The 16,175-nt window shown below is 55.3% G+C and overlaps 1 non-coding gene and 1 pseudogene across 1 annotated transcript; both read right to left on the reverse strand.

Moving 5' to 3' along the window:
- Nucleotides 1-4,083: 4,083 nt before the first annotated feature.
- On the reverse strand, nt 4,084-4,157 carry TRNAN-GUU (transfer RNA asparagine (anticodon GUU)). Its single transcript has one exon. It is a non-coding gene; the product is annotated as a tRNA-Asn (tRNA).
- A 1,861-nt stretch (nt 4,158-6,018) lies between these two features.
- Nucleotides 6,019-12,203, reverse strand: LOC142069208 (C-type lectin domain family 2 member D-like; annotated as a pseudogene).
- Between the last annotated feature and the right edge of the window lie 3,972 nt (nt 12,204-16,175).

Here is a 16,175-nt window from a genome sequence, read left to right on the forward strand (position 1 = left end):
TCCTGGTGTCACGCCCCACAATCTGATTGGCTGAGAATTCATTCCCAGTGCTTCCAGCCCAGGGTCCTTGTCCCTCCCTTCCCCCTAGCCAGCCTGGGACAGGGGCAGCAGCTACCCCTGCAGCCCCACCAGCCGGAGCAAAACGGAGAACACGAGAGGCAAAAGCGCGTGCGTCTCCTTTTAGGGTTGTGCCTCCAGCCCAAGAACCAAATGGATTATCCAGTGGTTCTCCAACTTTTGTCCTGGTGACCCCTTCCACACAGCAAGCCTCTGAGTGCAACCCCCGCCCCCAATATAAATTAAAAACCACTTTAATATATTTAACACTGTTATAATGGCTGGGGATGAAGCAGGGTTTGGGGGTGGAGGCTGACAGCTCGTGACCCCCACATAATAACCTCACGACCCCCAGTTTGAGGACCCCTGGACTACACTGAGCATGCACAGACAGAGAGCCAGAGGGTTGAAAGGTCGCTGGGATGGACAAGACTTGTGGGGCTCCAAGAGACTGTCCCCCCCCCCCCCCCCGCCACCCCGCAGCAGTGTGAATTCAGCTCCAACCAGGGGCAGGAATCTGAAATCAGTTAAACAGCAGAGACTTCATGCAGGCAGAGGTCCCGCTTGCCAGGCAGGGACAGCTCCTTCCCTTCCAGAACGTGGGCATCAGCAAAACTCAAGCATCAGAAACCTGGGAATTACAGAGTTACGGTCCATGCCCAGGCAACCTCAACTCTGCTCCCTGGAGCAGGCAATAGGCACTGGGATTATCGGCATGTACAGCGGCTGCACTCTCTGTGGGACCTGTAGCTGTACTGAAGGATGGGGCAGGTCGAGAGAGGTGATAGGCGTTAGTTTGAGGAGTGTCCGAGCTGTGACTGGGCTACGAGGAAACCAGGGGTTGCCCCCACCCCATCAAAGCGCAGGAAGCCTTGTACCTTGAGGATCCAGTCTGCCTCATTTTGTTGCAAACTTGTGTATGTTGTCTCAGTAGCAAGGCACTGGGGGGTCTTGCCACGGGGATTGGCAGCAGTGAGGTGGGATGCCAGAGCAGGCTGTGGGTTGAATGGTGGGTAAGGGAAAGTCTAAGGTTAGATGGTATCCAGTGAGTGAGTGGGAAGTGGTTGGTACATTTCACATGTGCAGTATTGTGCAGGGATTGTGCTTAGTGTTTGAGCACTGGGCAAGCGGAGGCAGCTCCTGCCCATGACAGTGAAAAGGCCGAGTGTGAGCGTATGATGGACCTGTTGGGACATCACTCAGAGGGCGGAGTTACGGCTACCTGGGCACGTACCTGTATTTCCTGGCTTTTAGGTGGCTGAGATTTGCTGAACTCGATATTCTGGAACTGCTCCATTCATGGCCGTGGATATTCTCATCCCCACTGCTGGAGAGCCTGGGATATGCACCAAGCGTGCCCGGACTCAGCTCCTCACCCTGGTGTCAGCGGTGTGTTCTTGGTGCATGCTCCCAGTATGCCTGTTCTCCGCTCCACACCCACAGTGGTAGGGCTTCCCCACATACTGGCTCACAGGGGGTGCAGGAAGAGGTGCTCAGACACCCCCAGAGGGGCAGGGACCCACAGAGCCCAGCTCACATGAGGGGGTCGAGGATCATTGGGAGGGAGGGGGCACACGACCCTCCCTCAAAAGCAATGGCCCCCCAGAACCATGCTCACATGAGGATGGAGGGCACAGAGGGTGGGGTCAGAACTACAGAGTTGGCCAGGGCCCTCCCCCCTCCCCCAGATCCTGCCACTCGCACAAGGGACAGGCACACATGGGAAGTTTTAGGGAAACAGGCTCAGACTCCTCAAGGACAGGCCAAGGCCTTCCAGCTCCCAGATCCCATGGGGGTGTCAGCCATATATGGGCTGGGAGGTGCCAGATCATGGCCCACACACCCCTGCTCCTATTCTCCCCCATCCCTCTCCCCCACTCCTCCCTTCTCAGTGCCCCACCCCACCTAGCCCCCAACCTCAACCCCTCTCTGCCCCTATTCCCAGCCACTCTTCCGTCCTTCTCACCCTCCACTCCCAGCAAGCATTTGCATGTGGAATTCATTGTCATTTCAAAGACAGGGTTAGCACCTTCTGAGTATTCTGCTGTATTTGGATTAAGTTTCCCCAAAATAAATTATAATAATAATAAAAACCCTTGGAGAGAGGCAGATTAGAGCAAGATGCCTCCTTTTTGTAAGATACAGATTTCCTACCAAGGCTTGGATTTGAACTCCTAAGAGCATAAGACCTCCCACACTGGGTCAGCCCAAAGGTCCATCCAGCCCAGTGTCCTGTCTTCCGACAGTGGCCAGGGCCAGGTGCCCCAGAGGGAATGAATAGAACAGGGAATCATCAAGTGATCCATCCCCTCTTGCCCATTCCCAGCGTCTGGCAGAGGCTAGGGACACCATCCCTGCCCATCTTGGCTCATAGCCATGGATGGACCTGTTCTGCATGAATTCATGGTGCCCGCTGCGGTTCAATGGCTGGACCATTCCCCCTGGGGTCATAACTAGTTTTCAAGCTCCTTCCCCTCTCTCCCTGCACGGGCACAGCGTGATCTGCTTGGCGTGTGAGTCTCACACCGGCTCAGCAGCCGGCCAACCTAGAATCAAAGTGGTTCATAACGTGGTCATTTGATCTCCCCGAAAGGGCTGGGGGATGCCCTGCACTCTGCTGGGAGAACTCTCAGCCGCCTAAAAACAGAACAGGAGGACTTGTGGCACCTTAGAGACGAACACATTTATCTGAGCATAAGCTTTCAGGAGCTACAGCTCACTGCATCGGATGCATTTAAAACCCTGGTGCAGTGATCTCAGCCCTGGCTGTAAGGAAAGCAGGTCAACTTTAGCTGGTTGGGGGCTTTGTTTGGGGGAGGAGGGGATCTCAGAAATCCCTTGTCCAAATGGCCCTGTGGGCCCCCCCCGAGGCACACAAACTGTCAAGGCTCCAAGTCAGCGGGTGGATTTCAGAGCAGGCAGGAGATTGGTGCTTCAGGCAGAGAGCTGGCGCTTTGCTAGAATAAAATCTCTTTAGCTGCCCTCCACTAAGATCCCGTCCTTCAGCGCCTCGTCCCCAGGGCTCTCTTGGGACCCCAAGTGAGGGTCGGCCCCAGACCCCCCACATGGCGGGCTGAGACACACGACGCTGCCGGGACGGCAGTTCAGAGGGGGTGTTAGGACACTTTGGCCCATCAGTTAAAAGACAAAGAAACAAAGTCTGTCCTGGGGACCAACAGAGACGTCAAGGAAAAACCACTTCCCCTTCCACCCCAAAACAATCCGCGCTCGTGATTTGCTGCCCAGCAGCGGAGTTCTTGTCTCGGGAGGCAACTTCAGCTCCTGCAGGTTACCCGCCTATTTTGCCCCCCTTAACCCTCCTTCCATCTGGTCAGCGCACAGCTCCCTCCCCAATAGACCCCGCCCGCCCCCTCCCTCCGCCATCTGGTCAGTGCACAGCCCCCTCCCCAATAGACCCCGCCCGACCCCCTCCCCAATACCCCCACCCGATCAGAGCACAGCCCCCTCCCCAATAGACCCCGCCCGCCCCCTCCGCCATCTGGTCAGCGCACAGCCCCCTCCCCAATAGACCCCGGGTTCCCCAGTGTGATCGATGCACCCACCCAGCTCTTCTCTTCCCCCCCAACCCGGCACCTCCCTGCTCGCCCCCTCCCCGTTCCATGCACAACACCAGCCCCTCCTCACCTGCTGGCAGAGACCCCCAGCCCCTGATCGCTCCGCGGGCAGTCGGAGCCCGGCTCGCAGCTCGCCCAGGCTCGTGACCCCTGGAGCCAGAGCCCCCCCGGGGAGCGGGCTCAGAGCGACCCCGGCGGGCAGGCAGAGGGAGCAGCGAAGGGACGGGCTGCCCCGCCGGGAGCCGCCAGGCTCGGGGAGAGGGTCCCACGGCTGCAGCCCCGCTCAGCTGGGCAGGTCAGCAACACCGAAGGGAAACGCACCCAGCTGTCTGCCCCCGGGGAGCGGGCGAAGAGCAGAGGCTCCAGCCGGTCAGGATCCCGCAGCACTCCCCGCTCTTGTGTCGCTGCCTCCCGGGCTTATGGCTATCCCTACCCCCCCAAAGCAGGTCCGCGTCCCTGGGTGGGCTCGAACCACCAACCTTTCGGTTAACAGCCGAACGCGCTAACCGATTGCGCCACAGAGACTGGGCAGCCAGGCCCCAGGCAGGGAGCAAGCGGCCATAGCCAGCTGCTGGGGAGAGCCTGGCTGGGGAGGGGCGGCAGCCCAGTCCCCCCCAGCCACTCGGCTTTCCGGGGCAGTGGAAGTACTTAAAAGTGTGTGTGTTGGGGGGGGGGGGGGAACCACTGGTGCCCGAACCTTGGGCCCCGCCCCCTGCACCACCCTTTCCCCTGAGGCCCCGCCCCCTGCACCACCCTTTCCCCTGAGGCCCCGCCCCCTCGCTCCTCCCCCCCACCTTACAATGTGGAAGTGGGAAGACAGGCGCTGGGGGGGGTGTGTGTCTGTCTGTCTGTCTCCTTCTCTCCCCAGCTTGCGGAGAGGCTCTGACCCGCCCCATCCCGTCCTCTCCCTCCCCCCAAGTTGCCTTTTGCCCCCTCCCCCAATACTAAAACAGACAAGTTCTTATAATAAAAAAAGGGACTAGGGGCCCCCCCTTGAGCTTCTGGGGGCCCCAAGTAATTGCTTAGGCTGAGTCTCTCTGTTTATACCCAGGGCTCTGAGTGTAGGTAGCCCAGCCTGGCACATGTGCCTCAGTCTCCCCGTACCCTGCACCACCACCTCCAGCTGTCAAAACTGAACTCACCTGGGCCCGGGCCCCCCTGCCGCCCTGCCCCGGAACTGTACACCCTTCTCTGCCCCGGCCCTGCTGGCTCCCCCTGGGGACGACACTACTCTTCCTGGTTCCACGCTGGCTGGGCCATGGAGCTGCCCCCACAAGAGTACCCCCACCCCAAGATCAGGAAAGACTGTGACCAGTGAGGATCTCTGGGTGCTGACCCCGCTGAGCTGAGCCCTGGCCGGTGCAGCTTGCCCGGCACTGTGCGGATCCCCCGATGGGTCTCCGGGGGCACAAAGGAGCCAGGCAGGGGGCACAGCAGTGTGTGCAACGGGGGTGGGCTGAGGCTGCAGCTGGACTTGGGGAGAAATGTGGGGAGGGGGGTTCCCTGGTACATTTAACAAGAGGTTAACATGTGTCCAACTTTTTTTGAGGGAAAATTTTGCTCTGGGCGAAGGATTTGGGCTGTAGTTACGTAACCCCTCTTCCAGGTGGTGTCGGCAGCAACAAGGGCGCGGTTTAGTTTCCAGGGGTTCCCCTTAACAACTCAAAACAGAACTGGCTCAAGCCCCCAGCCAGTAATCTGAGAAAACTAAACACCCCCGGGGGCACATCTACGAGGCAACACTTTCCCCCTCACCAGCACGGAGTCTGTGTAGTAGAACAAAAATACCCTGACTTCTATTAAAAGTTCTCACCTCTGCCTGAAGGGGAGAGTTAACCACAAAGGAAAGGAGCACAGGAGACGTGCACGGCAAAGCAGAGCACGGAGAGGAGCAAAGGAATCCTTTGCAAAGGGATTTCCTGTCTTGCACCCACCCAACCATCACAAAAGTTCTCTTGCTCGACCCTGTTCCATTGGGGTTGGGCTTCCCTCCCCTCCAGGTTAGGTGACCCAGAGCTGGGAGGCAGAAGCAGAGTATAATCCACATTACACCAGGAGGCTGCGGGACTCAGATACACCTCCAACACACAGTTCCTCGTCTGCTTCCTTCTGACTTCTAGGGAGTTGCACTTTCTCTAAACCAGCTGAACCGGGGTTCTCACAAATTTTTGGCAGCCTCAGCATGGGGCTCTGACAATACTTAACTAACAGTAGGAAAAACAAACAAATAAATTACATGTGCATATTTACATAGGGATTTTTTGCAGACTCAATAATAAATATAAGGTACAGTTGTGTCCTATCTTTACTGGACCTAAACACAGAACAAACCAGTGCTTTGCGCAGTCTTGTCTTTTTTGTTGTTCTTTTGCTTTTTTTGGTCAAAGGTGATAATAGTAACAACAAAATCTGAGCCGTTGCTGTTGTCTTTTCAGCTTGGTTTTTGCATCATTTAACAGCTTGCGCCTCTGAAACTCACCGTGGTAATTTGGTTCAACTTCCCTTGCATGAGTGCTGTAGGGACGTTGCACGACATACATTTCAATTTGATGAATTTCTCTCGCACACTGCAACTTGCTCAGAAACGGAATCGGGTGGCTTCAGAAACACAGGAAACTGCCTTTCCCCCTGGTGCTGAAGTGTTCCTTTTTCTTTCTATGTTTTGTTTTTCTTCGCAGAAGGTCCCAGAGGACCGACCTGCTGTCACATTCAAGGTCATTTTCTGGCACTAGATTATTTGAAATATTTTCTGATACCAAGTCACATTTTTAACTCTTTCACCTCCCCCGCCCCCATGAACAATCGCAACCTACCCAAACACCACGCAGTGAGATGGCCCATAGCCACTTACAGAGCTACAGTAACATGAGATGTAAACACAGTGCTTAGAGGTCTATAAAATCATGAGTGGTGCGGAGAAAGTGACTAAGGAAAAGCTATTTACTTGTTCCCATAACACAAGAACTAGGGGCCATGAAACGAAATTAATGGGCACCAGATTTAAAACAAATAAAAGGAAGTTCTTCTTTACACAGGGCACAGTCAACCTGTGGAACTCCTTGCCTGAGGAGGTTGTGAAGGCTAGGACTATAACAGGGTTTAAAAGAGAACTGGATAAATTCATGGAGGTTAAGTCCATGAATGGCTATTAGCCAGGATGGGTAAGGAATGGTGCCCCTAGCCTCTGTTTGTCAGAGGGTGGAGATGGATGGCAGGAGAGAGATCACTTGATCATTGCCTGTTAGGTTCACTCCCTCTGGGGCACCTGGTGTTGGCCGCTGTCGGTAGACAGGATACTGGGCTGGATGGACCTTTGCTCTGACCCAGTCTGGCCCTTCTTATGTTCTTAGCCAAAGAATACACTTTGCAACTTCAAAGAAAACCACACCGATGTAGCTCAGCTCTGCTGGCATGGTACTATGTAAAAGGGAGCGCGCATTAGGATTTATGGCATTTAGAAGGCACCTTTAATACCTAACATCTCAGCGATTGTTGGGGCACTTTGGAGGCTCTTGTGGCTGCAAAACAATCAGCTGGTGGCTGCATTTGAGAAATGCTGTTCTGGAGTCTAAACGAACAAGGCCTTCCCTTCTCTCATTTCCCCAGCGTGTGGCTGAGACTCCTTCTCATGAGATCACTCCCTCTCAGCTGCAGAGAAAAGCTTGACAATGTGACCCTGAGTTTAAAGGTTCAAAAGCAGAAGGCACATATGAAGAATCCATAGTTTAAACGAGACACACTTATTGCTTGAGGGCCCTGCTGCCTGATTTTGAGATCCTGGCCAGGCTGACGAATGGGGACTTGGCTCGTTCAAGTAGGTGTGAGTTGGATCAGTGTCACTTCTAGGAGTCTCATTTCGAGCCCCCTTCCAGTGCAGTCTCTTTTCCCATCACATACACCTCAGGTTTGCGACAGATCCACCGTCTTTCCATGTAGCACCGTGAGCTGCTGACCCCTTTCTCCTCGTTCAGATACGCGCAGTCACCTCCTCCTCTTATCTGAAACCTGCAACACAGAAGCCAGGGAGCTGCAGTCAGGCAGAGGCCGGGCATTTCACACCAGTCCCAGCCAGGGGAGCCGTTCTCCACAGTGCAGGCCTGAGTGCGGAGCAGCTACTCTCCCAGCCCCTCAGGAGCAGAGCTCAGGACAGCGGGGGCTTTGCAGAACCGCTGACTGTTCGTGACCCTCTATGCTGAGCAGCCCACAGGGGTGCTGGAGAATGGAAAGTCCCCAGCAGGATGGAGAGAATTTGTTAGACTGATTGTCAAAAGGGACCGGTCCTCTAACAAGAGGGGCAGACCATCACCAGAATCAGACGACCGAGCAGGAAAAGCGGGGGGCAGGAGGAATCTCGCCTCCTTGAAACACAGGGAGCAGAACCAAGATGAACCTGAAAGAGGAAATTGCATTCAGGGGTTTCCTTTTCCATTGATCTATAACTCTTGAGCTTTCCATTGGGGATGGGGGAAAAAGAGAGTGTTGAAGAAGTTCCTTTGTGAAAGCATGTGTGCCTTGTTTGTAACCCTCCCGTGACCCTCCCAGAGTTCCTCTGGAGTGGAGGGTGGAGCTCTAGGGACAACATGCCTCTCGGGAGGTTTGGGAGGGTTCAGACCTGGTTTTGGGTCCTACAGCAGCTGATCTGCAGGGTCCCACATCCTAAGGAGGGAACCAGACAGGGAGTCTGTACCCCAGGAGAGGGCCACAGAGGCCCGAACTCGGGACAGTGTCTGGTGGCTATTCAGACCCAGTGAGGCTGGAAGCAGGTGGGATCCAAAGGTTGGGTCTAATACAGCAGAATGGGGACTGTCCATTGGGGAGCCCTGACCCAGCGCCATAACAGCCTGAGTTTTCAAAGTACTGAAGTAACCCAGACCAGGGAAGTGGGGGGTCTCCACCCCCCTCTAATGGCTGGCCTGCATAAGAGCTTTATCAATCGGCGGGGGAGGGGGGGTTCAGTTAAAGAAGTGGATTCTTTCGCTCCTATGGCAGAGGCTCATGCTTCTAGTGCTGAATTCCGGGGTTCAAACCCTGCTCCGGGCTCAAGGTTTTGTGATCACACTTGGAGTCCACTGAAACCCATCGCGGGGTGTTGGCTGGGCAGCCATCACTACTGTACCCCGTTCCAGTGGGAGCCCCAGGCGTCCAGCACCTGTGAACCGCAGGCTCCTTTAACATCGGTGCCTTGCTGCGGATTCAGAGGCCTCACCAGCCAAGTCACGCAAACCTGCCGGCTGCAATCCCCAGCAGGACCTGCACCTGCCATGCACTGCTCGGCATGCTGCCCTCTCTAGCAGCCACTGTTAACCTGAGCTCCCTGCTGCCTCCTTTCCCCAGGGGGGGTCAGACACCCCAGGGACCTTGCTGAAGAGGGCTGGGGGAGAACAGCGAGTGTCCCAGCTGAAATCCCAGCGCGCTGCGAGGGCATCTCTGGCTGTGGCGGGCTCTGTCTCCGGCCCAGCTCCGTGCTGCGGGGAGGAGCCGAGAGTTCAGGGACACGCCGGCTCCCATCGGTCTCCGATACACGCAGGACGCGAACGGACCAGGGTCGTGTCTGGTTGTTTCACCAGCACTGAGTGGTGGATCTACCTGAGCTCAAACAGCTCAGACACCAGAATCCCCAGCCCAGGGGATTAGTCCAGAGGGGCGAGAGAGACTCACAGGTCCTTGAATTCGGTGCCGTTGGCCCATGTCCAGGGCTGACCCGGCTCCCTCCAGAGGCCGATCCAGTGGTCATAGGCACCCTTATGGTGCAGCAGGAACGCCTTAAAGAAAGCCGAGGGACAGGAGGTATCAGCCCCAGCTCCCGTGCTTCCCCACCCCCACCCCCCAGGGCTCTGTGCTGCAGAGAATCCCAGTCGCATATTGAAGGGCGCTCAGTTTATTTTCGGGGGGGGGGGGGGATTTTCCCCTCTCTCTTGCAAAGCACAAGATCACCCGGGCAGTCTTAACCCTCCCACCGCACACAGCAGCCCCACCCCGGTGCTCCCAGTCACCCACACCCCAAGTCCCCCTGGACTGGGGGCAGCTGCTGGGTCTGAACTCTCTGCAGAGACATCTCTTCTCACAGAGCAGCCCCCACTCACCACAGCAGGGTAGGAGGAGGGAGCGAGTCAAGCTGAAGTGGGAGGGGTCAATGTGACAGGTTCCCACCCCCACCCCACCCCCCACATCCTCACCTGGCTGCTTCTTTCCCTTCCCCCAAACAGGAGCACTGGCTGGGTTCTCAGTCCCACTCCCGCAGCCAGTAGATGCCTGAGCCAGCCCTGCCCTAGAGAGGGGCTGTCTCCCTATTTGGGGAGGGGGAAGCTGAGAATGGCCAATCCTTGTGATCACACACAGACAGTAGGGCCCTGGGCCCAGCCGGGGCTGGCGTTCAGCCGATGGAAGTTCATTCACTCTGGCCTCCCAGCACGGGAGGGGGCAGAGCCCAGGTCCTACTGTAGCAGCCGCCGCTGAGCCAAGGCCAGTGTCTGGCAATTCGAGAGTCTCTCACCATTTCCTGCTCACTGTCGATCCCAGCCAGGAAGGCACCCGGTGCAGAGCAGGGCTCTGGCTGTCGGTCCAGCTCCCTTCCCTCTCGGAGAAATAGTAGCATTTCCCTCGGTATCCCATCCAGCCGTCTGGGCAAGCAGGGCCAGCAGGGGGACACAGATCAGCTGATGAAAGCTTAGACGCCAGCACTGAGAATGAGAAAGTCACATGGAGGGTAAGAGTTGCACCTAGAATTGGGCATTTGACTGGAACCTCAAATGTGTCATAAAAAAAACCAATGGTCAAATATTTTAAAATACCAATTTATCAGAACAGTAACAAAAAAAGAGCAAGACGTCATTGTCTCCAGTAGGTTTAGCTTAAGGTAGATACTTATGCCTAATTTTAAAAAATTTGACTGAGGTCAAACAGGCAGTCAATTGACCGGCCTGCCAAGCCTACTGGGACCCCCAGCTGGGGCTGGTCCACGGCAATCAGACGCAGGGGGACGGAGGCGTTTGTCACAGTAAATTTGCCTGGCAAGAAGGATTCCAGGGACACTCCCAGCCTGGGAGGGACTGACACAGCTCAGAGCATTTCACCCCAGGCACAAGATCAACAGCTGGACGTTCAACCTTGCAACAAACAGCAGGTGAACAACTGAGAAGAAGGTGGGAACTTTCACTCCGGGACATGAAAGCCACAAGGGGGCGACAGACACCACAGCCACGGGAAGTGACCTGTTGCACTGTGGGCCAGGAATGATGGAACTTAATTCACCTCTGTATCCGAGCAATCTGCACCCGTATAATCACAGTGATGCAGTGACATCAGGGCAAACACCTCCTGGAGATGCGCTGGAGCAGTGCGGCTCGCTCTGGTAACCTCCTGCAGCGAACTGCACCAAGGCAAGCTCCTTTGTGCACCAGTGCGGTGCGTCTCCTTTAGCGGTTTGCCCCAATTCAACTGCACGGATGTCATGACATCGGCACAGAGGATTCCTAATGCAGACAGACCTGGATTCAATCCCCTCTGCCAGCAATCCCACCCCTGACAGTCTCCAGCACCCCCTGACCCAGACAACGGGGGGATACAGCAGGGTTCATGTTCACGGCAAACAGATGCCCTCTGCACGAGCACACGCCGTCTGTGCAGCCCGGGGGAGTGAATGGTGCTAAGGGACCCTTCATGGCCAAGCTCAGTGATTGGTGGGTTTCCACACTGCGCTGGTGGAGGGGTCTAGACTGAGCTCTACGGCTCCTTTCAATAACACGGCAGCACCTGCCGCCCGGCCACAGGCGTGACCTGAAGATCCAGGAAGGCCAGGCTGGTAACCTCAGAGCAACACAGGGAAGGCAAAGGGCTCAGAGTTGCACTGCACCCTGTCCCACTGGACACCCTGGTCAGGGACTGCTTCATGGCGCATGGCAAAGGTGACTTGGACCCAAAGTGCTCAGAGATGGGCTGGGGGGGGGCTAATGTCAGTCAGATCGTCCCGACACAGAGAGTGCCCAGGTGCAGGGGTCTGGGAGGGAGCAGAAGGAGGGTCGTGGAGGAACATCCCCCAGGAATCCTCTGTCCCAGGGGCAGAAGCCAGACAGGCCGGGAGGAGAGAGGGACCGTGGTAGGTCACGGGGAATGGGATGCACGGAGATCGTAGATGGAGGGGAAGGGAGCGGGGCGGAAGCTGGGAACTCACCTGCCAGAGCAATGATGGCAGCGATCAAAGCAGACGATACAACTATCAGTGCAACCACAACTCCACAGGTTGGGCTTTTCTTGCAGTTCCAAGGAGGTTCTGAAACAGAAAGACCCGTCAGGCAGGGCTGGGAGGACACGTCTCACTGACAGCACCAGGGCTGGAGCTGCCCTGGAACATGCACCGTTCTTGTCTAGTTTTTGTAAAGCTCTCCAACACCACTTTCTACAAACCATTACCCTCTGATCCCACTGAGGGTTTCCAAAAGTTAGTGCCTGTCTCATCCCCCTCAACTTGCAAGGTCTCGTGCCAGCAAAGGGAAGCTGCTCCCAGATCTGGAGCTGCATTCGCATGACCTGGGGACTGTCCTGCACCATGGTCACCATGGGCAGGTAGGTCATCAACCTCCATCTCTGTCCCAGCTGCAGGATGGCCTTTGGTTCCTGCTCCCTCAGACACCTGGAGATGCTTAAATAGGGGTGGGGTTTGCAGAACAGGAGAATACCCCATGAGGTTAAGAAACGGCAGTGAGAGCCTTTTCCCGCCCTGGGAGATTACGGTGTCCCTCTGTGGGGACTCCCTTCCTGGCAGATGCTAGTGAGCTATTGACCTGTTTAGATTATAAAAAAGATCGGGAGGTGACATCATTGAAGTGTTGAAGTGACTTCATGGAGAGAAAATATCAGGTATTAAAGGGCTCATTAATCTAGCAGAGAAAAGCATAACAAGACCCAGTGGCTGGAAACTCAAAAGAGACCAATTCATATGAGAAAGAGGGCACACATATTCAACCGTGAGGATGAATCACCAAAGGAACAAACTAGAAAGGGAAGTGGTGGGAATTCCCCACCTCTTGATGTCTTCCAATGAAGACTAGATGGCTTTCTGGAACGTGTGTAGTCAAAAACTAGCTCCTATGCTCTACAGAAGGCATGTGATATGCAGGGGTCAGAAGACATGCTCTAATTGTCTCTTCTGTCCATAAAATCTGCTAATTTATGAAAAACTGAGCGTAGCATGGGGAGAAGCCTCTGATGTTTTACTGTGTTTGGCTTGAGCCCACAATGAACGCTCATTGAGTGGGGTGATCCAGGGGAAGCAGCTCAAACATCCAGTGTGGCTGGACAGGGGTAGGACATCAGCACTGCAGGAGAGGGGTGGGTGTGGCAGTGACATCACAAGGGCCTTTGGCAGGACCTCAGCCTATTGGACAAAGGTGGTGGGGAGGCAATGACCTCACAGAGAGATCTTGACATCAGCCAGGCAGGACAGGGGTGCAGGACAGGGGCAACCTCGGAGATCCCTGTGGCTTTGCTTCAGCACGTCTCCTTCTCGAGGTCTCTCCTGGAGGACTGAGAGAGCATTCACTTGCACGTACGTGAGCGCAAGGAGGACCCTCTTCGGAGTTTTCTCCTTTTCTTTTTGTGGTTTTGCTCGAAAACAGACGTCCCTGTAGAGAAGGTAAGAGCCTCGGAGAGGTTTGGAACCTGTTCAGTCTGATCCATCAGGTGCCGGATGATTTTTAGGAAAGGAAAACATTAGATTGTGGGGGCAGTATTTTATTTCCGACCTAGGACTTTGTCCCTTAGAATTACTGAGGACATTGGGGTTTCTCCTTTTTGTTTTCCCTTTTCCTCTGTCCCTCCTACCTTTCTCTTCTTGCTTCCTTTGTCCTTTTCCTCTGCTCTCCTCCCACCACCAGGAGCTCTGTGTGTGGAGCGGGGCCGGGAGGGGGTTGTGGGAGGCCCTCACAGAGAGGTGAGACTGGACTAGTGCTCCGAGAGTGATCCCCTCGGTGGTGGCCAGGGCCATTCTTTGGGCTATTTGATGAGAACCCTTACCCTCCCACTCCTCAAAGTCTCAACCCTGATTGGCTGAGGAGGGGGCTATTGACAGGGAGGAAACTCTGGTCTTTGTTGTTCTCTTTTATGACCAAGCAAATAAGTCACAACCAGTTATCTGTTTGACCAATGTTGATGCTGCTCTCCATTCATTGTCTCGGAGCAGTTCATGATCCTCTCGAACATTCCAATTCTTCTGAAATACTTGCTGAATAATTCCGATGAACAATTGTTGGTCTGTAGCTCATTTGAGAGCAACTCTGAGACTGACTGGCTGCATCAGCTAAGACAAGTCCCCGCTCCTTTCTCAGCCTTCGTTTCTCCTTCTGTCAAGTACGAATAACAATCCTCTCCCACCTACCTCACCATGGGTGGATGCTGGGGATCCACTGAAGAGTGTCACTCGGAGCAGTGCAGACTAGGGGGTGTCCTATCACACTGAGCCATAGCAGATTATGACCTAATATTCGATTGGATTTGTATTTTATTGTTTTGAAATTGTGAAGAGCAGCAACTACTTAGCTCAGACTGAAGCATCTCATCTAATTTTCGAGAGCATAGTGTCTCCCCTTTGTGTACGACGAGACAGTTTAATGCGCTGTGACGGACAGGAGATGCTCTTGTTTTGCAAACAAATACTTTTGCAAAGAATTTTCATCCTACTTGTTACGATTTCAAGAAACAAAGTGATTTCGTCTGAATGGATTTTCTGACAGAAAACGGTTTCCATGAAAATGTTCACTCCTGATTTCCTGGGCTTTATCCCTGCCTCCAGGGGGTTGTTGTCTGTTAGTTCGAACAGGAGTCAGGACTGTTGTCTTCTCTTTCTGGCTCTGTCACCGCTTTGCTGTGTGACACCTTGGGTAGGTCCAATGGGAACAGGGTCAATTCTCTAACTCCAGGCAGCAGGGAGCCTGGGTGAGATAAGGGATGTTAAGGCCGTCTGCGAAGGAGAAAGGGATGTTTCCAGGTGATGAATGTCAAGAATTCTAAACTTCGCTAAAATGGCTAGTCTCGAGAAACAAGAACTAGTTGGGGCCAAACTTTAACCATTGTCTTTTTTAAAGCCCATTCAGGGATGTGAGTCCCAGAGAGCCATAGAGAGGGGGAGCAACTTGCCCAAAGTCCCACAGATGAAGAGGCAGCAATGGAAGCAGGAGTGACCCTCCCTCTCAAAGGCAGGGGGACCAGCCATTAGGGCCTGGTTGCAATTGCCAGCTGTGGGAGGGAGTGTGCGGCAGTGGTTAGTGAAGGGGTCCATCCATGGCTCTGACACCCAGTGTGACCCTGAGCTGGTAGCTGAGTCCCGTTTGCCGTCAGTTGGGTTGGGGTCCCTCCAGGAAGGTGTGTAAAGTGCTGGGATGTCAGGATCCCGGAGGCGCTGTCACCTCCGCCCTAGGGCCGTGTTCTGCACCCCCCTGCTGCTGGCTGAGTTTCTCCGTCCCTTGGCAATAAGACAGACTCTTGTTTTCACAGCCAGTCGATCGCCCTCGTGTCATCACCCTGCCTGCTGGCTGGGCAGGGTAACTCCTGAGGTCACCACCCTCTCCAGCCTGCCTTGGGCTTGGGGAGTGAGGAGGAGGGCGAGGGACGTCTGCTGACCCTGAACATCCGCCATCCATCATACCATCACTGAGAGCAAGTGAGTGGCATTCGGGTTCCTCGGTTTCTTCCCCTGTCTGTGTGGGGAGAGGCAGAAACAGGGGAAGAGAATATCTCCAAAAGGGGAATTTCATTTGCAAACAGCCCCCAAGAGCCCCTCACTCTTAGGCCAGGCAGAGGCTTCTCCAGAGCCGTCTCCAGTGTGTTTGGAAAGGTTCCAGCAATGGGGCTCCCAGCCCTTCCCTTGTGGGACACTGTTCCCCAGGCTGAGAGTCTCTGAGCTGGGCCAGACCCTGTGAGCTGCTGAGCCTGGAAATCAATGGGGAACGAGGAGGGCTCTGGTCTTCCTGTGCCTAGGGTCTTTGTGACTTTGATGTGGAGAATGGTTTCGCAGGAGAAGTCCGGGCTCCTGGGTTCTGTTCCTTCTTTAGACTGGGCGGGAGAGTGGCCTGGGACGACAGGAGGAGGCTGCTTGTCCAGAGTAACCGATGGTCTTTGGGACTGACCCCATTGCTGGAAAAGGATGAGACTTCCTGGCTATTGCAGCAGCAGGGATTACGAGGGGGAACGTTGGGAGCAGATCATGCAATGAACTCCTGCCCGTGTGTGTAGATGGCACTCCCTGCACTCCTGTGGGGGCAGAGGGGGAGGCTGTGGTTGGAGCAGGGAGGAGGAGGGACGGAAAAGGCCCAGGAGTGAAAGGCTGCCTTGAGCCCAGACTCACCCCTGCTCCCCGCTCGGTTCCAGGATGGCCAGGCTCCTGCGGATGTTGCGGAGGAAGGCTCTGCAGGTGGTCCCAGAGCCTGAGGGAAGCAGCTGCCGTCTTCCCAAGGGGCAGAGCAAGCCCTGCGTCCCCGCTGGCGGGGAAGCAGCTCCCGTCCAGGCCAGACGGCGGAAGTGCCCGGCCTTCTGGAAAAGGACCCCGGCTCC

Source organism: Caretta caretta, chromosome 14 (genome assembly GCF_965140235.1).
Source record: "Caretta caretta isolate rCarCar2 chromosome 14, rCarCar1.hap1, whole genome shotgun sequence".
Lineage (NCBI taxonomy): Eukaryota > Metazoa > Chordata > Testudines > Cheloniidae > Caretta > Caretta caretta.